Here is a 25,593-nt window from a genome sequence, read left to right on the forward strand (position 1 = left end):
AACAGTCTCGCACTGTTGCCCAGGCTGGAGTGCAGTGGTGCAATCTCAGCTGACTGCAACCTCCGCCTCCTGGGTTCACGTGACTCTACTGCCTCAGCCTGCCGAGTAGCTGGGACTACAGGCACACGCCACCATGCCCGGCTAATTTTTGTATTTTTTAGTAGAGACAGGGTTTCACAATGTTGGCCAGGATGGTCTCAATCTCTTGACCTCGTGGTTCGCCCGCCTCGGCCTCCCAAAGTGCTGGGATTACAAGCATGAGCTACCGACCCTTCTTTATTTCTATCCTCCTTCTTACTAGACATGCAGTTTAAAATGGAGGCAAGGTAAGAATGAAGGTCACTTTAAAACAATCCATTAAAAGCTTCCCCCAAAATGTAAAGTTATTTTACATCTTCCTGAATTCAAGAATGATACACATTTTCAAAGAATATTCAAGCTTTTTTCTAAAAAGTAAAGATTACTCAAATCCTAGGCCCTAGTGGTAATCACTGTTAACACTAGTGAACACTTTTCTAGACATAGTTTTATGCTTATATACACACAATGTTATAGAAGTAACAGTATGCACATATATGCACACATACATATGGTTTGCTTCACAACTCTCATAGAAGAAACATCACATTAGTTTGGGTTTTTTTTGTTTTGTTTTATTTTAAGACGGAGTCTTGCTCTGTCACCAGACTGGAGGGCAGTGGCACGATCTTGGCTCACTGCAACCTCTGCTTCCCGGGTTCAAGTGACTCTCCTGCCTCAGCCTCCTGAGTAGCTGGGACTACAGGTGCGTGGCACCACACCCAGCTAGTTTTTGTATTTTTGGTAGAGATGGGGTTTCACCATGTTGGCCAGGATGGTCTCAATCTCCTGACCTCATGATCCACCCACCTTGGCCTCCCAAAGTGCTGGGATTACAGGTGTGAGCCACCACACCCAGCCCACATTAGTTTTCTTAATGTAAATCTGGCTTTGAGCTCTTCACTTTGGTGTCAATGAGCTGTCCAGTACTGGTCATGATTGAATGGTCCTTCTCTTTAAGAGTGTAAAGGGTCCCAACTACTGACCTTTTAGCTACTGCCCCATTTTACCCCTATTTATTGAAGAGTTTAGTACTTAAATCATCTTCAACAACTATTTGTTATTATAATCGGTGACTTCAATTCCTACATAAACAAGGGTCCAGAAGAGGTAAAGAGTTGAGGCAGCAGGCCAGGCACAATGGCTCGTGCCTGTAATCCCAGCACTCTGGGAGGCCAAGGCGGGTGGATCATGAGGTCAGGAGTTCAAGACCAGCCTGGCCAATAAGGTGAAACCCCGTCTCTACTAAAAATACAAAAATTAGCCGGGTGTGGTGGCAGGCGCCTGTAGTCCCAGCTACTTGGGAGGCTGAGGCAGGAGAATCTCTCGAACCCGGGAGGCAGAGGTTACAGTGAGCGGAGATCATGCCTGGGCAACAGAGTGAGACTCTGTCTCCAAAAAAAAAAAAAAAAAAGTTGAGCCAGCAAAGGTTGACAGTTCTTTTGAGAAGCAGGGTTGTGAAAGGAAGGAGAAAGGGTGGGAGATAGAGGGAGTATGCCCTGAAAGGAAGACTGGGGTTATGTAATGGTTTGGTTTTGTTTTAAGAGATGGGGTCTCACTCTGTCACCCAGGCTGGAGTGTAGTGGCACAATCATGGCTCACTGCAGGCTCAAACTCCCAGGCTCAAGTGAGTCTCCCACCTCAGCCTCCCATGTAGCTGGAACTACAGGCACCCACAACATCATCCAAGTAAGTTTTTCAGCTGGGGGCAGTAACTCACACCTGTAATTCCAGCAAGTTGGGAGACTGAGGCAGGAGGATCATTTGAGGTTAGGATTTTGGAACCAGCCTGACCAACATGGTAAAACCCCATCTCTAGTAAAAATACAAAAATAAATTAGCCAGGCATGGTTGCATGTGCCTGTAGTCCCAGCTACTCAGGAGGCTGAGGCAGGATAATCACCTGAACCTGGGAGGCAGAGGCTGCAGTGAGCAGAGACTGCACCACTGCACTCCAGCCTGGGTAACAGAATAAGACTCTGTCTCAAAAATATATATATAAGTTAAGTGTTTTTGTGGAAACAGGGTCTTGCTATGTTGCCCAGTCTGGTCTCAAACTCCTGGCCTCAAGTAATCCTCCTGTGTCAGCCTCCCAAAGCACTAGGATTACACGCATGAGCTACCATGTCCGGCTGACTATTGTTTAAAATAGGAGAGACTTTAATTTAAATGCTGTGAGAAGGTGCCAGTGGAAAGGGGGAATGACATATACAATATTCACAATAAAAGGAGAAAATGCCAAGAAGATTGGGGGTACATTGGGTAGAGGTTTAGGGGAGGAGCACAGATTAAGCTCAACAAAGAAGGCAGCAAGAACCAGAGGTGGATGTGGGCAGGTGGTTGATGTGTATGAAAAGTAGTAGGGGCAGTGTTTGGGAGTAAAGACTTTTTGAAGTGGAGATGCTAAAGTAGGTTTGTTGGAAATATTTTTTCTTAAATGACGGTCAAAAAGTAGGATATTTAAAATAAGCAATTCTGAGGTAGTTCACATAATGGTGAAGTGGGTAAAAGAAAAAGATCACAGGACATTAGAAAAAAATCAATGATCTGAAAGTCCAAGATTTGGGATTGCCTTTCCCTGACCCCTGCCCCCATCATTTCATCAAATCTGCACTTGCCAAGGTCACCATGAACCTCTTAAAGTTGCCCCACTCCAACCTGCTCTCCCCACAAAGCCTCCAAAATAGGATTCTTCTAAAACAAGACCGAATGTCACACTCCTGTTTAAGAACACCCCAGGTCCTCAAGTCTCCATTCTTTTTTAAATTGACAAATAAAAATTGTACATATATATCCTATACAATATGTTTTAAAATACATATACATGGCCGGGCGTGGTGGCTCACACCTGTAATCCTAGCACTTTGGGAGGCCGAGGCGGGCAGATCACGAGGTCAGGAGATCAAGACCATTCTGGTTGATACGGCAAAACCTCCCCTCTACTAAAAATACAAAAAAAGTTAGCTGGGCGTGGTGGCGGGCACCTGTAGTCCCAGCTACTCAGGAGGCTGAGGCAGGAGAATGGCGTGAACCCAGGAGGCGGAGCTCGCAGTGAGCTGAGATCGCACCACTGCACCCCAGCCTGGGTGACAGAGCAAGACTCCATCTCCAAAAAAAGAAAGAAAAAAAAAGATACTTTCCCAAGATGGTTGAATAGGAACAGCTCCAGTCTACAGCTCCCAGCGTGAGTGGCACAGAAGACGGGTGATTTCTGCATTTCCGTTTGAGGTACCAGGTTCATCTCACTAGGGAGTGCCAAACAGTGGGTGCAGGACAGTCAGTGAAGCGCACAGTGCGCGAGCCGAGCAGGGCGAGGCATTGCCTCACTCGGGAAGTGCAAGGGGTCAGGGAGTTCCCTTTCTTAGTCAAAGAAAGGGGTAACAGACGGCACCTGGAAAATCGGGTCACTCCCACCCTAATACTGCGCTTTTCCAACCGGCTTGGAAAACGGCACACCAGGAGATTGTGTCCCAAACCTGGCTCAGAGGGTCCTATGCCCACGGAGTCTCGCTGATTGCTAGCATAGCAGTCTGAGATCAAACTGCACTGCGGCAGCGAGGCTGAGGGAGGGGCGCCCACCATTGCCCAGGCTGGCTTAGGTAAACAAAGCAGCCAGGAAGCTCGAACTGGGTAGAGCCCACCACAGCTCAAGGAGGCCTGCCTGCCTCTGTAGGCTCCACCTCTGGGAGCAGGGCACACACAAACAAAAATTCAGCAGGAACCTCTGCAGACTTAAATGTCCCTGTCTGACAGCTTTGAAGAGAGTAGTGGTACTCCCAGCACGCAGCTGCAGATCTGAGAACGGACAGACTGCCTCCTAAAGTGGGTCCCTGACCCCTGAGCAGCCTAACTGGGAGGCACCCCCCAAGTAGGGACAGACTGACACCTCTCTCAGCCGGGTACTCCTCTGAGACAAAACTTCCAGAGGAACTATCAGACAGCTGAATTTTTGGTCTCACGAAAATCCTCTGTTCTGCAGCCACCACTGCTGACACTCAGCCAAACAGGGTCTGGAGTGGACCTCTAGCAAACTCCAACAGACCTGCAGCTGAGGGTCCTGTCTGGTAGAAGGAAAACTAACAAACAGAAAGGACATCCACACCAAAAACCCATCTGTACATCACCATCATCAAAGACCAAAAGTAGATAAAATCACAAAGATGGGGAAAAAACAGAGCAGAAAAACTGGAAACTCTAAAAAGCAGAGCACCTCTCCTCCTCCAAAGGAACGCAGTTCCTCACCAGCAACGGAACAAAGCTGGATGGAGAATGACTTTGACGAGTTGAGAGAAGAAGGCTTCAGACGATCACACTACTCCGAGCTACAGGAGGAAATTCAAAACAATAGCAAAGAAGTTAAAAACTTTGAAAAAAAATTAGAAGAATGGATAACTAGAATAACCAATGGAGAGAAGGGCTTAAAGGAGCTGATGGAGCTGAAAGCCAAGTTTCGAGAACTACGCGAAGATTGCAGAAGCCTTGGTAGCCAATGCGATCAACTGGAAGAAAGGGTATCAGCGATGGAAGATGAAATGAATGAAATGAAGAGAGAAGGGAAGTTTAGAGAAAAAAGAATAAAAAGAAGCGAACAAAGCCTCCAAGAAATTTGGGACTATGTGAAAAGACCAAACCTACGTCTGATTGGTGTACCTGAAAATGACAGGGAGAATGGAACCAAGTTGGAAAACACTCTGCAAGATATTATCCAGGAGAACTTCCCCAATCTAGCAAGGCAGGCCAACATTCAGATTCAGGAAATAAAGAGAACGCCACAAAGATACTCCTCGAGAAGAGCAACTCCAAGACACATAATTGTCAGATTCACCAAAGTTGAAATGAAGGAAAATATGCTAAGGGCGGCCAGAGAGAAAGGTCGGGTTACCCACAAAGGGAAGCCCATCAGACTAACAGCTGATCTCTTGGCAGAAACTCTACAAGCCAGAAGAGAGCGGGGGCTGATATTCAACATTCTTAAAGAAAAGAATTTTCAACCCTGAATTTCATATCCAGCCAAACTAAGCTTCATAAGTGAAGGAGAAATCAAATACTTTACAGACAAGCCAATGCTGAGTGATTTTGTCTCCACCAGGCCTGCCCTAAAAGAGCTCCTGAAGGAAGCACTAAACATGGAAAGGAACAACTGGTACCAGCCACTGCAAAAACATGCCAAATTGTAAAGACCATCGAGGCTAGGAAGAAACTGCATCAACTAATGAGCAAAACAACCAACTAACATCATAATGACAGGATCAAATTCACACATAACAATATTAACTTTAAATGTAAATGGCCTAAATGCTCCAATTAAAAGACACAGACTGGCAAACTGGATAAGGAGTCAAGACCCATGAGTGTGCTGTATTCAGGAATCTCATCTCACATGCAGAGACACACATAGACTCAAAATAAAGGGATGGAGAAAGATCTACCAAGCAAATGGAAAACAAAAAAAGGCAGGGGTTGCAATCCTAGTCTCTGATAAAATAGACTTTAAACCAACAAAGATCAAAAGAGACAAAGAAGGCCATTACATAATGGTAAAGGGATCAATTCAACAAGAAGAGCTAACTATCCTAAATATATATGCACCCAACACAGAAGCACCCAGATTCATAAAGCAAGTCCTGAGTGACCTACAAAGGGACTTAAACTCCCACACAATAATAATGGGAGATTTTAACACCCCACTGTCAACATTAGACAGATCAACAAGACACAAAGTTAACAAGGATATCCAGGACTTGAACTCAGCTCTGCACAAAGTGGACCTAATAGACATCTACAGAACTCTCCACCCCAAATCAACAGAATATACATTTTTTTCAACACCACACCACACCTATTCCAAAATTGACCACATAATTGGAAGTAAAGCTCTCCTCAGCAAATGTAAAAGAACACAAATTATAACAAACTGTCTCTCAGACCACAATGCAATCAGACTAGAACTCAGGATTAAGAAACTCACTCAAAACCGCTCAACTACATGGAAACTGAACAACCTGCTCCTGAATGACTACTGGGTACATAATGAAATGAAGGCAGAAATAAAAATGTTCTTTGAAACCAACGAGAACAAAGACACAACATACCAGAATCTCTGGGACACATTCAAAGCAGTGTGTAGAGGGAAATTTATAGCACTAAATGCCCTCAAGAGAAAGCAAGAATGATCCAAAATTGACACCCTAACATCACAATTAAAAGAACTAGAAAAGCAAGAGCAAACACATTCAAAAGCTAGCAGAAGGCTAGAAATAACTAAAATCAGAGCAGAACTGAAGGAAATAGAGACACAAAAAACCCTTCAAAAAATTAATGAATCCAGGAGCTGGTTTTTTGAAAAGATCAATAAAATTGATAGACCACTAGCAAGACAAAGAAGAAAAGAGAGAAGAATCAAATAGATGCAATAAAAAATGATAAAGGGGATATCACCACCGATCCCACAGAAATACAATCTACCATCAGAGAATACTACAAACACCTCTACACAAATAAACTAGAAAATCTAGAAGAAATGGATAAATTCCTCGACACATACACCCTCCCAAGACTAAACCAGGAAGAAGTTGAATCTCTGAGTAGACCAATAACAGGCTCTGAAATTGTGGCAATAATCAACAGCTTACCAACCAAAAAGAGTCCATGACCTGATGGATTCACAGCCGAATTCTACCAGAGGTACAAGGAGGAACTGGTACCATTCCTTCTGAAACTATTCCAATTGATAGAAAAAGAGGGAATCCTCCCTAACACATTTTATGAGGCCAGCATCGTCCTAATACCAAAGCCTGGCAGAGACATAACCAAAAAAGAGAATTTCAGACCAATATCCTTGATGAACATTGATGCAAAAATCCTCAATAAAATACTGGCAAATCGAATCCAGCAGCACATCAAAAAGCTTATACACCATGATCAAGTGGGCTTCATCCCTGGGATGCAAGGCTGGTTCAACATACACAAATCAATAAATGTAGTCCAGCATATAAACAGAACCAAAGACGAAAACCACATGATTATCTCAATAGATGCAGAAAAGGCCTTTGACCAAATTCAACAACCCTTCATGCTAAAAACTCTCAATAAATTAGGTATTGATGGGACGTACCTCAAAATAATCAGAGCTATCTATGACAAACCCACAGCCAATATCATACTGAATGGGCAAAAACTGGAAGCATTCCCTTTGAAAACCGGCACAAGACAGGGATGCCCTCTCTCACCACTCCTATTCAACATAGTGCTGGAAATTCTGGTCAGGGCAATCAGGCAGGAGAAAGAAACAAAGGATATTCAATTAGGAAAAGAGGAAGTCAAATTGTCCCTGTTCTGATGACATGATTGTATATCTAGAAAACCCCATTGTCTCAGCCCCAAATCTCCTTAAGCTGATTAGCAACTTCAGCAAAGTCTCAGGATACAAAATCAATGTACAAAAATCACAAGCATTCTCGTACACCAATCACAGACAAACAGAGAGCCAAATAATGAGTGAACTCCCATTCACAATTGCTTTAAAGAGAATAAAATACCTAGGAATCCAACTTACAAGGGATGTGAAGGAAGTCTTCAAGGAGAACTACAAACCACTGCTCAATAAAATAAAAGAGGATACAAACAAATGGAAGAACATTCCATGCCCATGGGTTGGAAGAATCAATATCGTGAAAATGGCCATACTGCCCAAGGTAATTTGTAGATTCAATGCCATCCCCATCAAGCTACCAATGACTTTCTTCACAGAATTGGAAAAAACTACTTTAAAGTTCATATGGAACCAAAAAAGAGCCTGCATCACCAAGTCAATCCTAAGCCAAAAGAACAAAGCTGGAGGCATCACACTACCTGACTTCAAACTATACTACAAGGCTACAGTAACCAAAACAGCATGGTACTGGTACCACAACAGAGACATAGATCAATGGAACAGAACAGAGCCCTCAGAAATGATGCCGCATATCTACAACTATCTGATCTTTGACAAACCTGACAAAAACAAGCAATGGGGAAAAGATTCCCTATTTAATAAATGGTGCTGGGAAAACTGGCTAGCCCTATGTAGAAAGCTGAAACTGGATCCCTTCCTTACACCTTATACAAAAATTAATTCAAGATGGATTAAAGACTTAAATGTTAGACCTAAAACCATTAAAACCCTACAAGAAAACCTAGGCAATACCATTCAAGACATACGCATGGGCAAGGACTTCATGTCTAAAACACCAAAAGCAATGGCAACAAAAGCCAAAATTGACAAATGGGATCTCACTAAACTAAAGAGCTTCTGCACAGCAAAAGAAACTACCATCAGAGTGAACAGGCAACCTACAGAATGGGAGAAAATTTTTGCAACCTACTCATCTGACAAAGGGCTAATATCCAGAATCTACAATGAACTCAAACAAATTTACAAGAAAAAAAACAAACAACCCCATCAAAAAGTGGGCAGAGGACATGAACAGACACTTCTCAAAAGAAGACATTTATGCAGCCGAAAAACACATGAAAAAATGCTCATCATCACTGGCCATCAGAGAAATGCAAATCAAAACCACAATGAGATACCATCTCACACCAGTTAGAATGGCCATCATTAAAAAGTCAGGAAACAACAGGTGCTGGAGAGGATGTGGAGAAATAGGAACACTTTTACACTGTTGGTGGGACTGTAAACTAGTTCAACCATTGTGGAAGTCAGTGTGGCGATTCCTCAGGGATCTCGAACTAGAAATACCATTTGACCCAGCCATCCCATTACTGGGTATATACCCAAAGGACTATAAATCATGCTGCTATAAAGACACATGCACACGTATGTTTATTGCGGCACTATTCACAATAGCAAAGACTTGGAACCAACCCAAATGTCCAACAACGATAGACTGGATTAAGAAAATGTGGCACATATACACCATGGAATACTATGCAGCCATAAAAAATGATGAGTTCGTGTCCTTTGTAGGGACATGGATGAAACTGGAAAACATCATTCTCAGTAAACTATCGCAAGGACAAAAAACCAAACACCGCATGTTCTCACTCATAGGTGGGAATTGAACAATGAGAACTCATGGACACAGGAAGGGGAACATCACACTCCGGGGACTGTTGTGGGGTAGGGGGAGGGGGGAGGGACAGCATTAGGAGATACACCTAATGCTAAATGACAAGTTAATGGGTGCAGGAAATCAACATGGCACATGGATACATATGTAACAAACCTGCACATTGTGTACATGTACCCTAAAACCCTAAAGTATAATAAAAAAATAAAATAAAATAAATCATGCTGCTATAAAGACACATGCACATGTATGTTTATTGCGGCACTATTCACAATAGCAAAGACTTGGAACCAACCCAAATGTCCAACAACGATAGACTGGATTAAGAAAATGTGGCACATAGGCTGGGCACGGTGGCTCACGCTTGTAATCCCAGCACCTTGGGAGGCCGAGGCGGGCGGATCATGAGGTCAGAAGATCGAGACCACGGTGAAACCCCGTCTCTACTAAAAATACAAAAAAAAAAAAAAAAAAAGAAAATGTGGCACATATACACCACAGAATACTATGCAGCCATAAAAAACGATGAGTTCATGTCCTTTGTAGGGACATGGATGAAACTGGAAACCATCGTTCTCAGTAAACTATCTCAAGGACAAAAAACCAAACACCGCATGTTCTCACTCATAGGTGGGAATTGAACAGTGAGAACTCATGGACACAGGAAGGGGAACATCATACTCCAGGGACTGTTGTGGGTTGGGGGGAGGGGGGAGGGACAGCATTAGGAGATATACCTAATGCTAAATGACGAGTTAATGGGTGCAGCAAACCAACACGGCACATGGACACATATGTAACAAACCTGCACATTGTGCACATGTACCCCAAAACCTAAAGTATAATAATAAAATAAAAATAAAAAAAGAAACACATATACATTGTGAAATGGCTAAATTGAGTTAATTAACATATATAACCTCACATTCTTATCACTTTTGTGGTGAAAATACTTAAGATTTTAAATTCTTAAGAATACCTTCTGATTAATTCAGAAAGTAATAATTAGTGAATTTAGCCATACCAAACTTTGTTTAGCTTCTCAAAGGGCAACAGTATCTCTTGCTCTGTTGTCTGTGTATTGAATAGGAGGAAAAGGCAAGACAAATAGTTGCTTCCAGTTAACCATCCTCCCCTTCCTCTTTAAAAAAAAAAAGAAGGCTGAAATTTGACCATGCATGTTATTACCCAGCTACAAGACTATTCTCTAGCCTCTTTGGCAGCTAGATGTGACCATGTGACTAGGTTTTGGCCACTGATATGTAGGAGGTCTGGGAAGACTTCTTAAAAGAGGGGATAAGCTGCTGTGATGGCATAATCCTACAGTCCCAGCTACTAGGGAGACTGAGACACTAATGTGTCACTTAAGCCCAGGATCGTGAGACCAGCCTGGGCAGTAGAGTGAGATCTTGTCTCTTAAATTTTTTTTTTTTTAATTTAGCCAGACACAGTGTCTGCAGTCCTAGCTATTCAGGAAGCTAAGGTGGGAGGATCCCTTAAGCTCAGGAGTTTGAGGCTGCAGTAGCTATGATTACTACACTGCACTTCTGCCTGGGCAACAGAGCAAGACCCCATCTCCAAAAATAAATAGGCGGGATACACCTTCTTTTGTTCCTACTGCCTAGAGTGAAGATGATGATTGAAGATCTAGCAACTATGCTGGACCCTAAAGATGAGGGCCTCATCCTATAGATGGCAGTGTAGAGAGCTGTAAAGAGCCTATATCTCTGACAAATTCATGTAGCTATCATGTGAGGCCTCAATTAATTCCTTCTGGACTTTACGAAAAAGGAGTAAACTTTTAGTTGTTTAAGTAACTGTTATTTTGGATTTTCTTGTTATATGCAGCCATACCTTCTCCTAATTGAGACCTAGAATTGGTTGGATATCGGGGAAGGATAAAGTGGTCTTGATTTTCCAGCCTGACCCTAGAGAAGATACAAAGTTGTATGCAACTCTAGAAAAGATGAAATCCAAGAAAGGTAGAGTTTAGTTCTATGGTTGGTTTCCTGGAGAGAACAGGGTAATTTTTATGTTTAAACATGATATATCCACCTGGGGAAAGAAAAAGTGGTAGAATTTTGTGGGGGAGAGAAAGCAGCAGCAGTAGCCTGCAGTGGTGAAGGCTAATTAAATGCAGCAATTTTATTTTTATATTGATGTCCAGGGTGATAGCCCTTGGATTCCACTTTTCAAGCAGTACTAAATTGGCTGTACTTTGACCCTGAAATAAGACTGAGCTTGTCTTCATTGACCAGAGACAACTGGAGAAGTCAACATGTGGTATTGGGGAGAAGAAATTGACATTACTGCTCCTAAGATTTGCAATAGGTGTCTGAAAATGGGGGCTTTAGAAAAGCCACGAGGTTTTTTGCCTACAGAACAGTATGATCTGGACATAGGCACAAAGAGTTTTCTACAGATTTTCCCGTCTACTTAGGAATAGTCATTCACAGTGGAACCTGTAAGAGGAACCCCCAAACAAGTGGTAGACTACAAATGAGTACACCTTTGAAGATTTCCTTTGAAAAGTTTATTTAAGCTTCTTTATACTTTCTAGAAGTACAAAGTACAAAATTAACTACAGGGTTTTCATTGCACTCCCTTCCCCTAGTTAGACATCTTTTCTCCACCTTAGCCCACAAAGTGATCACTTCACTGGCTGGTAAATTGTCCATTGCAATCTGTAAATGAGCCAAGATTGCTGTGTGCTTTGCTCAGGCCATTCCTCTCATGGCTATGATACCACCGACAGAGAGAGATATAATATATATGTAGAGAGAATATATACATTTGTATATTATAGTATAATATATACATTTGCATATTATAATTTGTATATAGTATACAAATTCAAGCCTCATTACTACAGATTTTCTAAGAGATCAATTCCAAGCAGTAGGCTATAATTAGAAACAGATGAGACATTCCTTGTCGTTATCTACCTACCTCCTGGCCATCTCCCTCACTGATTATTTTAGAACTTGGGTCACTGTCTTTTTCTCACTACTACCTCTATCACTATTCTTAGTGCTTTCAATATCTCGTATTTGATATATTTCAATCGTGGAGAGAAAGATGAGACCATACTCTACCTTGTCAATAATTTCACCATCTCTGGTCTTTATTTCAAGCATCCAACGCTTTGAACATCCATCTTTCTTCTCCTTTACTTCTAAAATTCGTTTCTTCTATCCATTGATCCCACCACTTTTCCACTGTCCATCACTAAACCTTACACCTACCTCATGTCCTCATGATCTCTTTACTCAGCTTATGTTCCATGATCCATCACTAGAGCCACTTCCCCTGAAACACAATCACTTTGCTTGCCCCTATCTACCTTCATGACATTTACCTATGGCAATTCCAACTTCCCAACCCGGGTTAAACTCAGCTCTTTTCCTATTCTGCAATTACACCAAAGCAACTGAAAATGGTCAGAGAAAGACAGTCAGCTGCTCCAGCTGGCCTCACTTTAAATTCATAAACACTGATTTCAACATTGCTTAACAATTCCATTACATTTATTTTATTTTATTTTTTTTAAGACAGGATTTCATAGTCACCCAGACTGGAGTGCAGTGGAACAATGTTAGCTTACTACAGCCTCAAACTCCTGGGCTCAAGGGATTTTCTTGCCTCAGCCTCCCCAGTAGCTGGGATTACAGGTATGTGCCATGACGCCCAGCTCTTGGAAAGTTTCTCACTATTGGCTGGGCGCAATAGCTCACTCGTGTAATCTCAGCACTTTGGGAGGCCGAGGCAGGCAGATCACAAGGTCAGGAGTTTGAGACCAGCCTGGCCAATATGGTGAAGCCCCTTCTCTACTAAAAATACTAAAATTTTTAGTGTGGTATGGTGGCACATGCCTGTAGTCTCAGCTACTTTGGGAGGCTGAGGCAGGAGAATCACTTGAACCTGGGAGGCAGAGGTTGCAGTGAGCAGAGATCGTGCCACTGAGTCCAGCCTGGGCAACAGAGAGAGACCCCATCTCAAAAAGAAAAAAGTTAGCTGGGTGTGGTGGCAGGTGCCTGTAATCCCAGCTACTCAGGAGGCTGAAGCAGAAGAACTGCTTGAACCCAGGAAGCAGAGGTTGCAGTGAGCCGAGATCATGCCAGTGCACTTCAGCTTGGACAAAAGAGCAAGACTCCATCAGAAAATAAAAGAAAAAAGAGAAAAAAGAAAAAAGAGAAAAGAAAAAAGAGAAGAAAAAAAGAGAAGAGAAAATTTTCTATCCAAGATAATGGTTTCATATGTCCTATTCAAATCTCCAATACCTCCAATTCGTCCTCTTTACTCTAAGTTGATTCTCATAAGAGAACTGCTCATTTAACCACCACCAACTCTACCCACTTCCTGCATCTGTTAATAATTTGTAATTAATAAACTGCCCTTGCTCCCTAGGCCAAACGCCTTTGTGAACTAGATCCTGTCCCTTCTCACTTTCTCAGGATGTTTTCTTACAATTATTATCTTGTATTATTAGCTTTCCTTTCTCCATTGTTCCCAATAGTAACTCTCATTTTCTTCAGAGTGCTTCAAAGGTCCCTCACAGAAGTTGAGCAATTCACTCATGAGTTCTGTTGTCTTGAAATTTGTCTTGGACAGGAGAGGACCAGCTATCTATTAGAATGTCTTCATTAATTGTATTTCAGGATCCCACACAATTCTACCTTCCCGCCCCCCCCAACCGCCGGTACAAAAAAAAATCATTTCTTGACAAAGAAGATACAAGCAAAATAGGAATAGAAGTTCTTCATCTGTAAACATGACATCATTTACAGTATATCTATTTCTTATCTTCAGGTGGCTATTTCTCGTATTTTTTTCCTAGAGGGGGTCTTGCTCTGTTACCCAGGCTGGAATGCGGTGGCACAATCATAGCTCACTGCAACTTCAAACTCCTGGGCTCAAGCAACCCTCCCACCTCAGCCTCGCAAGTAGCTGGGACTACAGGCATGTGCCACCATGCTTGGCTAATTTTTTTTTTTTGGTAGAGATGCAGCCTTACTGTGTTGTCCAGGCTGGTTTCAAACTCCTGGCCTCAAACATCAGATCATAAATTTAAGAAGTTCTCTAGCTGTCCGTAGCATTTTTGCAAGTCTGACCTCATTTTTGGCGAAAATGGCAAGAGGATTGGGGGTACATTGGGTAGAGGCTTAGGGGAGGAGCACAGACTAAGCTCGGCAAAGAAGGCAGCAAGAACCCGAATTTGATGTGGGCACGTGGTTGATGTATATGAATTCTTGGTACTATTGCTCCAGGCCTGCCACATTTGTGTATTCTTTTTTGAATGTATATTCCTATCTTTTTATCTTTTGTGCAAGTTCTTTTAACATTTGAGCTTAATGGAGAGCTCTTTTTCCAACCACACAGGATTTAAATAATTCCTCTTACTTCGAGAGCATTTGCACTTCCAGATTTTGATAGTTTGTGATTCCTTTTGGCTCATCTTTCCCTCTGTAGGTCTCATGACAATATAATAGTGTCTTTTCTTTGAATTTTGTGAGTTACACTTCTTATAGTCTTGGTCAACCATTTAACCATGTCTATTTTTTTTCTCTCCCTATTAGGATTCTAACTCTAATTTGGGTCAATTTTCCCAAGCTTCCCATCACTAACTTTTGCCAACAATTCCTCTTTGTTAGAATTAAGTAGAGTAGCAGTTCCCTATTTGTTGCTTCTGTCTTCCAGGAGATAAACCTATCAAGACAGTAAATAAACATATTAACACTTGGTGAACATTTATTTTAGTCATTTCACATGGACCAAGCATATCAGTACCATTATATTATTAAAATTCAGGCTGGGCGCGGTGGCTCACGCCTGTAATCCCAGCACTTTGGGAGGCCAAGGCGGGCAGATCACAAGGTCAGGAGATCGAGACCATCCTGGCTAACACAGTGAAACCCCGTCTCTACTAAAAAATACAAAAAATTAGCCGGGTGTGGTGGTGGGTACCTGTAGTCCCAGCTACGCGGGAGGCTGAGGCAGGAGAATGGCGTGAACCCAGGAGGTGGAGCTTGCAGTGAGCCGAGATCACGCCACTGCACTCCAGCCTGGGCGACAGAGCAAGACTCCGTCTCAAAAAATAAATAAAATAAAATAAAAATAAAAATAAAATAAAATTCAGAGAACATTGTGGTATAAGTATTTATATATTTTTCCTATGAAGAAATGGAGATTCAAAGAGATAAAATAACTTAATTTGTAACTTACTTGATCATCTCATATACAATGTATAATACTAGAAACTGGAAATAGACAAAGTCCTTGTTTCAGGGAGCTTTCAACCCTATGGGAGAGGCAGATGAACTAGCAAAGAAGTTAGCTTCACCAGAACTGCATGTACCGAGAGTTGAAGATGGGTGCTCCCCATAATATTAGAATACATTCATCAGACAAATTCATGCTACCTGACAACACAATAGAAATCTACTATGTTTGATGATTGAGACAGATAGGAAACAAACTAAAAGCACATTGGAGAGAGGAACATAATGACCAGAATAAAAGCAGCAGAAAGCTTTACCATACTACAGACCAAGTCAATAATTTATCAATATTCAGCTTTTTAGTATGAGAAGATTTACAGGGACAACTATAAGTAGCATAGTGGTTAAGAGTATAAAGTCAGAGAAAGAAAGAGCTCTGTACAAATTCTGACTGTGCTACCTACTAACTGTATAGATTTGAAAACAAAACAAACAAAAAACTTAATATTTAACCCCTCGCTTTGATTTACTGCATTTGTAAGACAAGGATGATAATGCTAATCGTGTGGGACTTGTGAGGTCATAGTAAATATATGCTAGTAGTTCTCAAAGTGTAGTCCATGGAACCTAGGAATCTAAGATCCATTTCAGTGGGTCCATAAGATTAATTCCATTAGAATGCATTATTTAGCCAGGCACTGTGATTCAGGCCTGTAATCCCAGCACTTTGGGAGGCCAAGGCAGGAAGATCACTTGAGGACAGGAGTTCAAGACCAGCCTGGGAAACATAGGGAGACCCCGTCTCTACCAAAAAGGTATTTTTAAAAAATTAGCTGGGGGTGGTGGCACACTCCTGTGGTCTCAGCTATTCAAGAGGCTGAGACAGGAGGATTTTTTCTGTCTCATAGCAAGCTATGATCACACCACTGCATTCTAGCCTGAGTGAGAGCAAGATACTGTCACTAAGAAAAAAAATAAAAATGAAGATTAAAAAATGCATTATTTGCCTTTTTCACTATGCTGACATTTGCACTGATTGTACAAAAACAATAGTGGGTAAAACTGGTGGTATCTTAGTATGCATCAAAACGATGGCACCAAGTTATACGAACAGTCATGGTATTTTCCTCCACTACACACTCTTGATCGAGGCAGCAAGAGGAGTAGGGGAAAGGAAGCCAGTTTCACTTAGGAATTTTCTCGATGCAGCCGGGCACGGTGGCTCATGCCCGTAATTGCAGCACTTTGGGAAGCCGAGGTGGGCAGATCATCTGAGGTCAAGAGATCAAGTGGCCAACACGGTGAAACCCCATCTCTACTATAAATACAAAAATTAGCTGGGCATGGTGGCGTGCACTTATATTTCCAGCTACTTGGGAGGCTGAGGCAAGAGAATCACTTGAACCCAGGAGGCGGAGGTTGCAGTGAGCTGAGATCACGCCACTACCCTCCAGCCTGGAGACAGAGTGAGACTCCACCTCAAAATAACAAAAATAAAATAATTTTCTTGATGAAGCAGTAAAAAAAAATGTTAACTTTATACAATCTTGACCCTTCCATATACATATTTTTAATATTCTGTGCAATGAAATAGGGAGTACACCTAAAGCACTTTCGCTCCATACCAGAGTATATGGTTGTCTCAAGGAAAAGCACTTATGTGATTCTTTGAGTGTGCTAAACTAGCTGCCGTTTTCATGGAACACCATTTTTACATGAAAGAGTGATGAAGAGACAAACCCTAGTTGTTCAGACTTTAATATCCAGATAGCATTTTCTTGAAAAATGAATGAAATGATTCTATAATTTCAAAGATGATTGACTACATGCTCAAAGCTTTCAATAAAAAAATTAGAATTTTGAGGCTGGGCACAGTGGCTCACGCCTGTAATCCCAGCACTTTGGGAAGCTGAGGCAGGTGGATCACTTGAGGTCAGGAGCTTGAGACCAGCCTGGCTAACATGGAGAAACCCCATCTCTACAAAAATACAAAAAAATTAGCTGGGCGTGGTGGTGCATGCCTGTAATCCCAGCTACTTGGGAGGCTGAGACAGGAGAATCACTTGAACCCAGGAGGCAGAGGTTGCAATGAGACAAGATCATGCCATTGCACTCCAGCCTGGGCAACAGAGTGAGACTTCATCTTAAAAAAAGAAAAAAATTAGTATTTTGAAATCGTGTGTCTGCCACTGTGGCCTTGACAGTTTTCCAATATTTAAAGACTTTTCAGATTAAAATCGGTGGTGATATTTATGAATATAATTTTAAAATACTGTATAATTGTATGTATGAATCAATGAGAGGATCTATATAACCCAGTAACCAATATTTTCCATATGACCAACGCTTGATGTTACAAAATCATGCATGGATGAAAGATCCATTCAAAGTCCAAGATGGACCAGTGGATTCTAATATTAAGAGTATAGGCCGGGCGCAGTGACTCACGCCTGTAATCCCAGCACTTTGGGAGGCTGAGGTGGGTGGATCATGAGATCAGGAGATTGAGACCAGCCTGGCTAATATGGTGAAATCCCGTCTCTATAAAACTACAAAAAAGTTAGCTGGGTGTGGTGGTGTGCACCTGTAATCCAAGCTACTCAGGAGGCTGAGGCAGGAGAATCACTTGAACCCAGGAGGCGGAGATTGCAGTGAGCTGAGATTGTGCCACTACTCTCCAGACTGGCAACAGAGCGAGACTCCGTCTCAAAAAAAAAAAAAAAGAGTACAAGAAGTGTATTGATTTCAGATTCTACATTTCAACTTACCTCTAAGAAACTACTCGTTTGATTTGGTTTAGTATCAACTGAAGACTATCTATCTATATTAAAAAAGATTAAAATACTTTTCCCTTTTCTAACTACAGTACTTGCCTCTGTGAGACCAGGTTTTTTTCCATACACTTCAACCAAAATGACACACAACAACAGAATAAATGCAGAAACAAATGGGATAATTCAGCTACTCTCTATTAAGCCAGACATTTAAGAGATTTCTTCACAGCTCTTCTCAAATACTTTGTTTTGTAATATATGTTTATTTCTCGTGAAAGTATGTTATGGTGTTAAACATGTAATGGGCTTATTTTTCAGTACTTTAAAATATATAAATACTTTAAAGTTTTTCTCTTCGAACATGATAAATGTTGCTGGATATAATTCACATAAGCAAAATCTCTGAGGTCCTCAATAGTTTATAAGAGTGCAAAGTAATCCTAAGACCAAAAATTTTGAGAACCATTACTATATATTCACATATAATTACATATAGTTACTATATATATATGATATATAGTATATATACAGACAAATCCAATTTTTGGTCAACCTAGTATTAGTTGATCCATTTTTCACCAAAAATTACCTTTTTGTAGTACCTTAAACCATTGTTTAAAATATAAAGCCCACTCATTTTTCAGTAGCTAGAGAAACAGATACATTACGTACAGAGAAACAAAAATAAAGATGACAGATTTTTCATCAGAAAGAATGCAAGAAATATTGCATCTATAAAGTACTGAAGGAAATGAAACTGCTAGCCTAAAATTCTTTACCCAATGAAGATATCTTCAAAAAATGAAGGTGAAATAGGAACTTTCAGACATAAGCTGAAATATTACATTGCTAGTAGGCCTCCACTATAAGTGTTTAAAAAAAATAGAGTGATACCAATTAGAAATGTGAATCTAAAGAAACATCCACTCACACACACACACACTCACACACTCACACACAAGAAATGCCAACTACATTGGCAAATGTATTAGTTCTCTCTTGGTACTGCAACAAATTACCAAGAACTTAGTCATTTAAAAATATAGATTTATTATTTTACAGTACTGCAGGCTCAAAGTTTAACATTTCATTGAGAAGCATACACACACACACACACACACACACACACACACACAAGATGTCAGCAGGGTACATTCGTTTCTACTTCTTTGTCTTTTCTAGCTTCTAGAGGTCACTTATACTTTTTGGCTCATGGCCTCCTTTTTTCATCTTCAGAAGTCAACAACACTATATTTCTGACCCTTTTTCCATAGTGACCGCTCCCTCTGATTAGAGCTGGGAAAGGTTCTCTGCTGTTAAAAACATGCTGGAAAGATGCTCTGAGGACCGCTCAGAGACCGTTTTCGGGGTACACAGGCACCCAAGTCCCCGGCCTCCTTGGTACTGGGCTTTGGCTGCGCACCTGGAAGGTGGCTCCTTGCCCTGGGGTTGTTTCAAATGCGTTGTCCAGGGAAATCCTCACCAACGAGCGGACCTTCGAGTGAAGACCCGAAGGATGGGACAGAGCAAGCTGTGCAGCTTCAGAACTTGATAATGTTCCAAGAGCAACCTGCCTCTCCACTGAAAGCAGTGACTGAAAGCAGAAGGCCCCTGTCATCACTCTTCCCTCAGAGTCAAGGGAACAGACGGCCACCCTTGGAGAGAGGACATTCGACTGTTGCTACCCAGGTTGCCACTTCAAAACTCTCCATGGCATGAAAGACTTGGACCGCTATCTCAGAATCCACAACGGGTGACAAACCGCTCAAGTGTGAGTTCTGTGACAAGTGCTTCAGCCGGAAGGACAACCTGAGCATACACATGTGATGCCACATCAGTGCCACCTGTGTGACTATGCTGCCGTGGACAGCAGTAGCCTCAAGAAGCACCTACGGATCCACTCGGACGAGCAGTCGTACAAATGCCAGCTCTGCCCCTATGCCAGCCGCAACTCCAGCCAGCTCACCGTCCACCTGCGATCCCACACTGGGGATATCTCCTTCCAGTGCTGGCTCTGTAGCGCCAAGTTCAAAATCAGCCCAGACTTGAAAAGGCACATGATCGTGCACTGGGGGAGAAGCCTTTCGAGTGCAAGTTCTGCAGCGACGTCCACTGCACCATGAAGGTGAATCTCAAATCGCACATCCGCATCAAGCACACCTTCAAGTGTCAGAACTGTGCCTTCCAGGGCAAGGATGGGCTGACTTGCTGGAGCACAGCTGGCTGCACCAGGCCGACCACCCGGAGAAGTGTCCTGAGTGCAACTCCTGCTCCAGCGCAGCCGCACTGTGCATATACAGCAGAGTCCACTGTAAGGACCATCCCTTCAAGTGTGACTTCTGCAGCTTCGACACAAAGTGGCCCAGCAGCCTGGCCAAGCACATCGACAAGGTGCACAAGGACGAGTTCCAAGACAGAGAACCGGGCCCCTCCAGCCAAGGAAGGGCTCAGAGAGCAGCTCCCAACACGTGGCCAAGATCGTGGGGCAGAGGGCCTTTCGCTGTGAGACCTGCAGCACCGCCTTTGTCAGGGATGACTCTGAGATGCCACAGGCAGCAGCACAGTGATCAGAGTGAGAACAAGGTCTCAGACTTGGTCACCTTCCCACCTGCAAGCTGTGCCTCAGGGCAGCTCAGCACCATGGTCTCCGTGGGGCAGCTCAAGCCTCCGCTGGAGCCCAGCCAAGACCTCTAGCTCAGAGGAAAAGGATTGTCAGCTGTCAAGATTTCTGACAAATGCTGTTGCCCAACTCTCCAAAAGGTGAAGGCAGTGAGACAGGCTTTGGGCACCACTTCCAGGGTTGGCTGCTCCAACATCACAGGCCTCCAGAGGCGATGGCTGAGACGACAGTGATGAAAGCAAAGCAGTACTGTGGAGACACTTCTTGCGTTTGTCTCTTCCCTCCAAGGACAATCTGAGCAAGTCAACTTAGTCATTCAAAGGTAGGGTCTGCTGAGCCCTGCTCTATCCAATGCAGATAGCTTCTATGTAACAGATTCCAATTTTAAAACTGATCTATCTCTGATGGAATTATTAAACTAGTTAGATGATATAGAAAACTAAAACTAATCTCTATAGTGGGATGGGTTAAAGTGAAGAAGGTGTACATGAAGAGTCTGGGATTGCTGGAAAACTTCTATTTCATAACCTGGATGATCGTTCTAAGAGTGTTTGCCTTATATGTTTGTGTGGTTTCTTCTACCTGTTGTCTTGCAATAAAAAGGCAGACTCATAGGTTTAAAAAAAAAAAAAAAACTCATGTGATTAGATTGGACCCACCTGGACAATCTAGTCTTCATCTAAATATCCAAGTTTCCTTAACCTGAATCATGTCTGCAAAATCCCTTTTGTCAACTGAAATAACACACTCACAAGTTCTAAAGATTCAGACATGGAAATCTTTGTGTGATATAACTTGCCTACCACAGATGTAGAAGAATTGAACACTAACAACAAACTTGATAGTTATAAAACATTCCACTCAACAGCAGTAGCAGAATACACATTCTTTTTAAGAACACATGGAAAATTAACAAAGATCAGCCATGTTCGGGGCTATAAAACAAGTTTCAATACATTTTAAAGGATTCTAGGTGCTGGAGGTGGCCAAGATGGTTGACTAGAAGCAGATAATATATGTAGCTCTCATGGAGAGGAACAGAAAGGGCGAGTAAATACAGCACCTTCAACTGAAACATCTAGTTACTCACGTTGGGACTAATCAAGAAAGCAACTTGACCCACGGAGGATGGAGAAAAGCAAGGCAGGATGATGGTTCACCCAGGAGCAACATGGAGCCAAGGGAACTTCCCCCGACCCTGGGAAGCGGCGCATGAACATGCAGCCCCAGGAACCCATGTTTCTCCCATGGATCTCTGCAATCCTTGGGTCAGGAGATCTCCTTGTGAACCCACTCCACCAGGGCCTTCTGTCTGACACAAACAGCTACATGGAGTCTCAACAGAACAGCCACTCAGGCACATGTGGAGACCCAGGAAAGCCTCGATACTCGGGCTCTCCAGACTTCCCAGCAAAAGTAGTTTAAACTCCAGCAAAGCGGGAGGTTAGACCTCTGTACATATCCTCAGGAAAAAGGCTGAATCCAGGGGGCTGAGCAGTGACAGTCTGCAGGCCCCACTTCCACAAACCTCACAAGATAAAGACCCACTGGCTTAGAACTCCAGACAGCCACTGGTAGCAGCGTTGCACCTCCCTGGGATAAAACTCCAGCAGGGAAGGGTGGGCTGCCATCTTTGCTGTTTGGGCAACTTAGCCATTCCAGCCTCCAAGCTTTGGAGAGTCTAAGCTGACCAGGGGCGGAAGGGATGCCCCAGCACAGCTGCTTTATGAAACGTGGTCAGACTGTTCTTTTAAGCAGGTCCCCAATCCCTCCTCACTGGGCTGGATGACCAGAGCCTCCAGCCACCTACTCCCATGTTCTCCAGCCAACAGAGATTTGGAGCCTCCCTGGGATGGAGCTCCCAGTGGGAGGGGTGGTCTGCTATCTTTGCTGTTTGGGTGATAGCATTTCTAGTCTTCAGGCTTTGGAGAGCCCAAGCTTCTGACCAGGCAGAAGCAGTACCCCGGCACAGTACAGCTCCCTGTGAAACATGGCCAGACTGCTTTTTTAAACCAGTCCCCAATTCTGTTCCTGCTCACTGGGCAGGAATTCTCAACTGGGGCCTCCAGCCACCCCCACCAGTGCTGTCTGGCCAACACAGATTTGAAAACCTCCTGGGACAGAGATCCCAGAGGGAGGCACGGGCCACCATCTTTACTGTTTGGGTAACTTAGTTATTCTAGCCTTTGGACTTTGGAGAGTCCAAGATGACCAGGGGCTGAAGTGGATGCCCAGCACAGCACAGCTACCCTACCAAAACTCAACCAGACTGCTTTTCCAAGCGGGTCCCTGATCCCACTCCTCATCACCAGGTGGAGTCTGCAGCTATCCCCACGAGTGTTCTTCAGCTGAGAGAAGTTTCAAGCCTCCCCAGGATGGAGCTCCCAGATGGAGGGGCAGGCCATCATCTTCGCTGTTTGGGTCACTTAGTTATTCTGGCCTTTGAGCTTTGGAGTGTCCAGGGCTGAAGCAGACCCCCAGCACAGCACAACTGCTCTACCAAAATGTAGCCAGACTGCCTCTGAAACAGGGTTTCAACTCCCATTGCCCAAACTGAGCAATGGCTCTATCTCAGCTCACTGCAACCTCTGCCTCCTGGGCTCAAGTGATTCTCCTGTCATAGCCTCTCAAGCAGCTAAACTATGGACACATCACCATGCCTGGCTAATTTTTGCATTTTTTGTTGTAGAGGTGGAGTTTCACCATGTTACCTATGCTGGTGTCAAACTCCTAGGCTCAAGTGATCTGCCTGCCTCAGCCTCCCAAAGTGCTGGGATTACAGGCATGAGCCATTGTGTCCAGCCCAGGCTGCTTTAACTGAGTCTCAGATCCCATTCCTCCTCACTGGGAGGAACGTCCCAACCAGGGTCTCCAGCCACCTCCTACAGGTCTGCTTGGGCTGGCAACAGGTCCATAACTCCCTGGAGCAGAACTTTCAGAGGGAAGGGCAGGCTACCATCTTTGCTGTATCACAGCCTTCACTGGTGATACCCCCAGGTACTGGAAAATCCAAGACAACTAGGGATTGAGCAAGACCCCAGCATACCACAGCAGTCCTACGGAAAAGTGGACAGATTGTTACATGGGTGCCCATTCCCATATCTCCTCACTGGGCAGGTCCTCCAGGCCTGGGTCTCCAGTCACCCTCCACTGTAGCTATCAAGCCAGTGGCAACTTGGCAACTCCCTGAACAGAGTCTCCAGAGACAACTGAAAGCCTCTCTGCCACTGCCTCTGTAGTGGAACTGCCCTTGCTATCCTTGGACTAACGAAGGTGCAAAGGCCCTAAGTACTCTGTTCACACCACCAACAAGCTGCAGTTGACCCAAGGAGAGGAGTCCAGTCTAGCTCCCACGGGTCCCACACACATTCCCACTGCTCATTGGATAGGGAACCTCTGGCTTGGGCCCACAGGACAGACCCTACATCCTGAGCTGACTGTACTGAGTGACTGCTGACCTGCATCTCTCTGAGGTGGAACCCCTAGGAGACAAGAAAAGACCCTTGGCCACAACCACTGCTAAGATCCTTTCCTCTGCTGCCTCCATGTTGAACAAGGAACATAAACACTGAGATTGCCCCAGAGCCGCAGTAGGCATACCAGGAGTGTCAAGCCATAATCTACAGCCAGCACTCAAGGAGGGGAGGAACCCACACTTTCAAAGTATTGAGAGGGGACACAGCTGCGACTGTAAGGAAACACAGGGGAGCCATCCAACAGAGCAAGAGTATACCAAATGACCAGTAAGCCTAAGTGCCACCTGCTGGCTCACACCCCAAAGCTTCAACACCAGAAATACCTCACTAACATACTCACTTCTCTGAAACCAGAGACAAGAGGGCAGCTTCAAACAAAGACCCTGCACAAAGCCTTGGCCCAATGAAAACATCCAGAAAAGAAGTCTATTGGCTGTATTCGATCTACACTGTAGTTAAAGGAACACCCACATGCAGAGATGAGAACAAACCAACATAAGAACTGATAACTCAAATGGCCAGAGTGTTGTATGTCCTCCAAATGGCCACACCAGTTCTCCAGTAAGAGTTCTTAACCAGGCTGAACTGGCTTGAATGACAGAAATATGAATATGGACAGAAACAAAGATCAAGATTCAGGAGGATGGCAAAACTCAAACCAAGGAAAATAAGCATCACAATAAAGTGATACAGAAGCTAAAGGATAAAATAGCCAGTTTAAAAAAAAAAAAAAAAAAAAGCCAGTCTAAACAAGAACTTAAAACAGGTCTGACAGAGCTGAATAACATGATACAAGAATTTCACAATGCAAGTATTAACAGCAGAATAAACCAAGCTGAGGAAAGAATTTCAGAACTTGAAGACTGGTTCTCTGAACTAAGACAGACAAAAATAAAAGAATAAAAAGGAATGAACAAAACCTCCGAAAAGTATGGGATTATGTAGAGAGGCCAAATCTATGGATCACTGGCATCCCTGAAAGGGAGGAGAAAGCAAACAACTTGGAAAACATGTTTCAGGATATCATCTGTGAAAACTCCTCCAACCTTGCTAGAGAGGCTGACAGTCAAATTCAGGAAATGCAGAGAACTGCAAGATTCTGCACAAGAAGATCATCCCCAATACACATAGTCATTAGATTTTCCAAACTCAAAATGAAAGAATGTTAAAGGCGGCTAGAGGGAAATGGCAGCCTACAAAGGGCTCCCCATCAGGCTAACAGTGGACCTCTCAGCTGAAATCTTACAAGCCAGAAGAGAATGGGGACATATACTCAACATTCTCTAAAAAAAAAAAAAAAAAAAAAAATTCAACTAAGAATTTTGTATCCAGCCAAACTAAGCTTCCCAAACAAAG

The 25,593-nt window shown here is 43.2% G+C and overlaps 1 pseudogene; it reads left to right on the forward strand.

The window, feature by feature from the left end:
• Window positions 1-303: 303 nt before the first annotated feature.
• On the forward strand, window positions 304-20,835 carry LOC116484682 (zinc finger protein 64-like; annotated as a pseudogene).
• Window positions 20,836-25,593: the final 4,758 nt, after the last annotated feature.

The sequence above is a fragment of the Hylobates moloch genome, unplaced genomic scaffold (genome assembly GCF_009828535.3).
Source record: "Hylobates moloch isolate HMO894 unplaced genomic scaffold, HMol_V3 SCAFFOLD_16, whole genome shotgun sequence".
In the NCBI taxonomy this organism is placed as follows: Eukaryota; Metazoa; Chordata; class Mammalia; order Primates; family Hylobatidae; genus Hylobates; species Hylobates moloch.